Source organism: Mytilus californianus, unplaced genomic scaffold, assembly GCF_021869535.1.
Source record: "Mytilus californianus isolate M0D057914Y unplaced genomic scaffold, xbMytCali1.0.p SCAF_5, whole genome shotgun sequence".
NCBI classification, from domain to species: domain Eukaryota; kingdom Metazoa; phylum Mollusca; class Bivalvia; order Mytilida; family Mytilidae; genus Mytilus; species Mytilus californianus.
In genome coordinates this window covers 17,648,760-17,656,820 of record NW_026262701.1, presented here as the reverse complement: position 1 = coordinate 17,656,820, position 8,061 = coordinate 17,648,760, and the positions used below count along the sequence as shown (strand labels likewise).

Genomic DNA, 8,061 nt, shown 5'->3' with positions numbered 1-8,061 from the left:
ATAGTGAACCAAGTTATCATTTCATAATAGCAACTGTAATAAGATAGATCATATAAACAGTTATCACGTTTGATGGGTCGCACATGCGGTCTCGATCAAGACCGAATTCTTCTGTCTCTATATAGCATATATTATATGGCAAAAAAAAAAAACAAACAAAAAAAAATATTGAAAAAAGCAAAAATAGTAAGAAGCAAATGAAGATCAGGAAATATATGCTATATAGAGACAGAAGAATTCGGTCTAGTCTCGATCATGTCCCCCCACCCCCCCCAAAAAAAAAAAAAAAAACAAAAAAACTATACCTAACAATTGCACTATTAATTGTAGGTGTATGGAATATTATATGTAGGTATGTATTTTGCAATGGCAGTATTATGTGTGTTTAAAGGTGTAAATGTATTTTTGAACAGAGATTATTAAACAGACTGTATGGTGGCATATTTCTGCCATCGTGATAAATCTGAGTTGACATAATTTATCTCGATAAGTTAACATAAATCAGGTATTTTGACGACTTATCAGGATTTTATCTCGACAAGTCATGAATCTTTTTCACAATTTATCTAGATAATTGGTCAAGATGATTATACAGTTATCGTGATTTTTTATGTCAATGCCAATTTATATATATAAATAAGTCTAAATTGAAAACAACATTCAAACCCATGATTGCGTTGGATAAAAACCGCAATTTTTATACGTGTGCATGTAAAACAAATTTCTTGGTAGAGGGGTCTAAATACAGCACAAACAACATTTTCCAAAAGACCAAAAAGTGAAAAGTATATTTTAACAGAACGCATTTGACCAACAGGTCGAACAACTGATGTTCTTAAACCCTGCTGACTGCCATTGGCGATTGCCAAATAAATTGATCACCAGATGTAACACGGATCTTAATTATTAATTTAATACCAAACAGAAAACAATAAACTTGCGGAAACGATGGTATATCGCAAACATGAGGTGCAAAAATTTGTACACCATATCCGGATTTCGACAATTAATGTCTCTTCAGTGATATTAGGGATCGAAACGGTATTTTGAAGGCCATATAATTTACCTCAATTTAGGATAGACTCTTGAATTTTAAAGTGTCGAAATAGGATGAACGGATCATATAAACCCGAAGGAAAATATAATACAAGCTCAAACGAAAAAATATAAATAAGTCTAAATTGAAAACAACGTTCAAACCTATGATTGCGTTGGATAAAAACCGCAATTTTTATACGTGTGCATGTAAAACAAATTTCTTGGTAGAGGGGTCTAAATTCAGCACAAACAACATTTTCCAAAAGACCAAAAAGTGAAAAGTATATTTTAACAGAAATCATTTGACTAACAGGTCGAACAACTGATGTTCTTAAACCCTGCTGACTGCCATTGGCGATTGCCAAATAAATTGATCACCAGATGTAACATGGATCTTAATTATTAATTTAATACCAAACAGAAAACAATAAACTTGCGGAAAAGATGGTATATCGCATACATGAGGTGCAAAAATTTGTACACCATATCCGGATTTCGACAATTAATGTCTCTTCAGTTATGTTAGGGATCGAAACGGTATCTGGAAGGCCATATAATTTACCTCAATTTAGGATAGACTCATGAATTTTAAAGAGTCGAAATAGGATGAACGGATCATATAAACCCGAAGGAAAATATAATACAAGTCCATATAACTATATAGTTATTTTTTGTATAGGTCATCATACAAAAATTACATCTGCAATGAATAGACACATAGTTAGGTATCTATTAAATTTCCTCAAATTAGTATAAATTAAGTGACATGCTTTGTAAATGTGTTGATCTGTACTTCATAGACAGTTGCTTGAACAAATGCAAAGTTGGGCTTTGTCACATTGTGTTTGTTTTTGGTTTCCAAATACTCATCAACATTGAACTCCCAACTGACAGTGTGTATTGGTGAGAATACCACAGATAAGGCTTTCAGAGGGAAAAAAAACATGTCTGTGGTATTAATTTTTTTTTAAATCAGAGTACAAATTATACATGTAGATATTTTCATATGCAATGTATATTCCTGACTTTGAATTGTAGATATGTAACATATGTATTTTTTTTTATTTAGATCCAGAGGTAAAAGCTCTACTTTGGCAAACGTTAACAAATAACAACAACGAGGGACAAACTTTAACCAATAATGAGGAACAAAACAATAACGAGCAACAAAACCATGAGTAACAAAACAATAACAACAGTGTGGAACAGCCTGGTTGTAGTGCTAACATTAGTGGCAATGAGCATACTGTTTGTACTAATGCAAGGGATCATTCAAGTATGTTATACTTTTGTCAGAGCTTTTAAGTTTTATATTTTCACATATTTTGATCATAAAACTTTAAAAAACTTTAAAATATGAAATTTGAAAAAAATTCATATAAATTGTTGAAGAGCAAGGATTCTTAAGTCAACATATAGATAAAAACATCACTTTAGTGTTGTTCTTCATCTTGTTTAGCTCACAGTAATGAGTTTAATACAAGGCATTATTCCACTGTTTAAACATATTGATAGTTTAATCAATATTTGATTGGTTGAGACTATCCCACGTGTCATTGAACAAATTTTCATATTCCATTCTGAGGATCATATTCCCCTCTGAAATGTCGGAATTACTTCGTGCGACGTTACGCGCGGTTAATGTACATAACGTTTTGAACTTCTTATTCTTCTTAAAATAGCGATAGCAAAAATCATTATCATATTCAAATTTATTTCAGACGATAAAACAAAAAGACTTATAATTAAATTTTGATCCTTATACTGTTTATCAGGGGGTAAATTGTGTTTAGTTTGACTTACAAAAACAAGCGGATAAGAAAAAAAATGTATGCAAAATAATATTTAATGTATTGATAGTAAACAAAGCATAGGCAGTGGAATAAAACATTCATTTCCCTTTGCCTCGGGAGATATGAAGATTTCCTGCAGCTGAAAAATTGGTTTTAAATCAGCACAAAGATTTGGAGGAATCAAATGTTTCAGTAAAAAATAAATGGAAGAAAGTATCCAACTTAATGCAAACTTATAATTATATATTTACTGCAGACCAATGCAGACTGAAAATTAAAGGATTAAAGGAACAGTATGAAAGAAACAAGAAAAAGAATGAAAAATCTGGACATTCTGTTTGTAATGTTCAATCTTTTCAAATGGCCTTGTGCATCATTCTCAAATAATCCGGCTATGCCAGGTACAAAATTTTGTGCTGGAACAACTACATCATTTAAGATTTCCTCTATAATGCCATGTTCAATAATGCATATATTGTGCAAAATGTCTGACAAATCTCTTTCATTAATTTCATGTTGATGTATTTTAGTCTTCTAAATCTTCCTTTGAGAATGCCAAAACATCTCCTCTCAATTACCTGGCGTTTGATGACAATGCAACATTAAAACGAGTTTGTTGTTGTGTTAAATTTCCATTGTCTCTGTATGGAGTTAAAGCCATTCTTTTAAAGGATATGCTGCATCTAATAGATGATAGCGACCATTGCCATATTTCTGAAAACCATTTTCATATAACCTGAATTCCTGAATACTTTAGCGTCATGGACACATCCTGGCCAACCTACATTTATGTCAATAAGTTTCAAATCCTCAGTACAAACACCTTGAAGCACCACTGAGTGAAACTTTTTTTGTTGAAGTAAGATTTTGGATTATGGAATGGTACCTCAATTTGTATATGGCTATCATCAATAGCTCCTAAAATGCTTGAATGCTTGTGTGTTCCCATATCATCAAATCTCTGTGATTTGTGCTGAAAATCATTATTTTGTGGCCATACTATAAATTGAAAGCAGATTATTACATATTGTCTCAAAAACCTATCTTTTACAACGTAAAAAATTATGTTCTTTACTTCCAAATCAATCACTCAATTCTTTAATTGTTTCTTGGGAAAATAAATACCGCATAGTCATTAAAATCTTCTTCTGGAGAGGAATTTCAGATCGACCCCCAGGAACAGTTCGAGGCAGTAATGCTGGGTATTGACCCAAAGTCTGACAGAGATATTCAATGGTTTCATAATTCACTTTGAAAAAAACTGTTTAAAAGAACCTGGCAAATAGTTTGGAACAGTATATTCAAAATATTGAAGAGACAATATCCTATCTTCTCTGTTCCTGAAAAGATGAGAAAAGAAAAAATCAAATGACAGGTTAGTGTTATTACAAATGCAACAAATAAAGTTTGTGAGGTATCAATTATAAGTATGAATTACCATGTACTATATTTTCAAACGTCCAGTGACAAATGTTTCATGCATGTTCAGGACTAGTAATGGACTTGGTGGTTATACACTTCTGACTTTTGAAAACAACATGGTAAGAGCTGAAAAATAATGAAATGAATTACACATGCATATAATTAGGGGACAACTATTTGATATTAGGGGGAGATCGAGGGGGGTATGGACTTTTGATGAAGGTAAATGGGTCAACCTATTGATAAAAATTTGGGAAAGGTAACAGGATATTCAAAAATGTTTTGTTAAAAATTATACGTCCACTAAAAAATAATAAATACTTGAATATGTCTGTAGTTAACCATAAAAAAAGAAATGTCTTTAACATTCGGGTAAATAACAGCTTAAAGCAAATATAGTTTGGTGATTTCATAACCTAATTCAATATCACAAGCACTTGTTTCTATCCAGTCGACCATTCCATGATTAGAAACAAGTGCCTGTGGTCAACATATACGACGCATGTACACTGTTTGGAGTTGTATCATCTCCAACATTATTATGTCATCTTCTTAGTCCTCTTTATCAAATATAAGAAAGTCTATCTCACTAGCAACTGCAGCAATCTCCATCTTTGATAAGCCGTTTTCGCTCGCTTCGCTTTTAAAGCGTTTTAGACCCGGTCACGCGATCGGGCTAACCGGGCATAGCCCGAACTCGTATGAATGAAGCAGACCGAAAGATAACATCTTGAGCTGAAAATCTTTTATTTCTTTCAATTCTTAAAAATCAACCAACATTTTTTTGTAGGATCTTCTATCTCTTTTATTTTAGCGTGTTAATCCCTGTACCAACAGAGAATTTTCCAAATTTTGTAACAGTTTCATTTCTTAATTATTACAAGTAACATCATGAATGCGATCACAATTTCCTAATATGAATATCAGAGTATATTTACATTCAATGGTTTATTAGATCCATACGAATATAACATTTTCGTATTCTGTTATAACTCCACGAATATGCAATGGACACTGTGTTCTTTCCATTCATTTGAATTCACAGTACTACAACTTTTTATTTTTTTATATAATACCAATCAAGTCCTGTAACATGGACGATTATATTCTTGTAAATTTCGATATCCGCTTTCTTGTGACATCCCGTTAGTCCGACAACCATTATTCCGACATCCCATTATTCCGACAGCCCTTTATTGCGACATCCCATTATTCCGACAGCCCATTACTCCGACATCCCATTATTCCGACAGCTCATTATTCCGACATTGCATCTGTCATAAGTGTATGGGTTAATTTTCTCCAAAAGACCAACTTTGTTCTCGATAATATTTTTGGTTGTCCTTTTAGATTCCGATTATTCTTCTCTTGCGGGATATTTGTCTCAGTGCCTTGGAGTTGATACACATGCATATTGCAACTGCTGGGTTCTTATCCTCGTTCCTCCTTTTCGTTTTACGGATCTGGGTATTTTATTTGTCTTTATATTTCGGCGTTTGTGTGTCCATTGTCATTCTGTGCTGTTCTAGTCCCCGGTTTTGTTTTTGTCTCTTGATTTACCTTCATTTTACAAGTTCTCCTTTTTTCCTCCTTTCGTATCAAGGGAGTGAGGTTTCACCACTATTAACTATATTAAATAAATATATAAGAGTTGGATAACCCGACCCGCCCTCTTTGGTCGTAACACTTTCCACCACTTGTATCACTCAACTAAGTTTTATTTGATTTTGTCGCGGAAATGTTATATTTTTTATGAAAGACAAGAAAATAGGAGAAACAGGGTATTTTGTTGTAAACTCAGCGTATATTCTTTTATTGAAAAAATGTAAACGGACCCTCCACAACCACGTGTAATTATTCTTAATGCATGGCTGTATGTATCACAATGGGGTTCTTTTTCATTTCTATATTTTGGTGAAAAGCAATCATAACAAAACAAAGTCCAATGGAGGTCAATATATACATGATATATACGTTGGTTTAACTAGTTTTAAGTGTCTATAGTTTGTTCTTGTGTAATATAAAAATAAGGAGATGTGGTATCCTTGCCAATGAGACAACTATCCACCAAAGTTCTAATAAAGTCGATGTAAGCAATCATAGGCAACAGTACGGCCTTCAACAATGAGAAAAAACCTATACCGTATAGTCGGCTATCAGGTCCCGACATGAAAAATAAGAAACAATTCAACTGAGAAAACTAACGGCCTAACTTAATATGACAAAATGATCTACAGGCACCTGACTTGGGATAGACACATACAGAATGTGGCGGGGTTAAACATGTTTGAAGGCGCCAACCCTCCTCGAACCTGAGACAGTGGTGTAACAGTACGTTGTCAACATTAGAACAAACTATAAAAATCAGTTGAAAAGGGCTTAACTCCTCAGATCGATGCAAAGCAGAAAAAAACATCTAACAAAATCACAGACCGGACGTGGCAGGGAATATATACATCCCTCATAACAACAATAACAAAGAACAGATGTGAGAGTTCTTGCAGTTACTGACAACAAGTTGAAAGCCAACTTAGAAAAATCATTTAACTGACTGTGCATAACACTATTGTATAGATTTTTTATTTTTATTTTGGAGTAAACTGGCGTCAATGTCTCTTTTAAAATAGGCGTGTGATGCTGAATGTCGATTTCAAAATTGAAGAAAACAGATACTTATTATTGACAATATCTTGTAAAATGTACAGTATATAAATAACACATAGCTGAGAGGGAGATAGAGCAGATTGTTACCCCGAGAAAACATTGTCAACTGAGGCGAAGCCAAGGTTGACAATGTCTTTTTGAGGGGTAACAATCTGCTCTATCACCCTCTCAGATATGTGTTATTTAATTTATGATACTGAATGTTCTGTTATTACTGTCGATTAAATTTCGAATTCAAAGTAATAAACTATGACGTCTTGTACATAACACACATCCGTATTTAATAAAGCGCACACTTGACCAAGCTTCTCCGTGAAGGGTAATAGAGTATTTGCCATAGGATAGAGTCGTATTTAATAAAGCGCACAATTGATCAAGCGTCTCCATGAAGGGTAATAGAGTAAATTAACACCCTCGTATTAGCCAATCAAAATATGGCATTTTAACGTGAAGTATAATAATGTATGTTAATGCATCACATAGGTCGCGTTAATAAAATGCATCAGTTTGCCTCACTTTTAAGCATATTTAAGATACTTTTTAGTCGTAGGTTGTTTTAAATGAGACGCAGAGTCGCCCACCTAATCCATAAGGTGGCGGGTCGGATTTGGCCATATTGGAACCACACAATATCCAATATACAGAATAGATTCTGTATTTTATTAAGCAAATTATGCCTAGTTCACACGTACATTTAATTCGAATTGAATTCGAATCGAATGCGAATCGAATTCGCTAATCGCGTTCACACACTCTTCCTTTTTAATTCGAATTGATTCGAATTGGCTAATTCGCATTAATAAATTCGCATTAGAAATCCGTTTTTGTTGATACGAATTAAAAGTAAACGTCTTTCGGACAGTAAAGCAAATTTGACGCGTGTTGCAATTCGAATTAGAATTAACGTTTGGACGTAAAACGATTCGAATGCGAATTAAACTAATTCGAATTAGTTAATGCGAATCGAATTCGAATACGTATGAACGCAGCATAATATTCTGATCCTTCCTACTTTGTTGAAAATAGTTTGATGAGAATCTGTATGAATAATTCCCTGTATAACATAATTCGAATTCTGCATATATATACACAATTAAAATTCTGAATTGTCTGTATTTGCATATGCAAAGATTTGTTACGTCAT

The 8,061-nt window shown here is 33.3% G+C and overlaps 1 pseudogene; it reads right to left on the bottom strand.

Annotated features, from left to right (window-relative positions):
* Positions 1–1,732: 1,732 nt before the first annotated feature.
* LOC127701871 (uncharacterized) lies at positions 1,733–8,061 on the bottom strand (annotated as a pseudogene).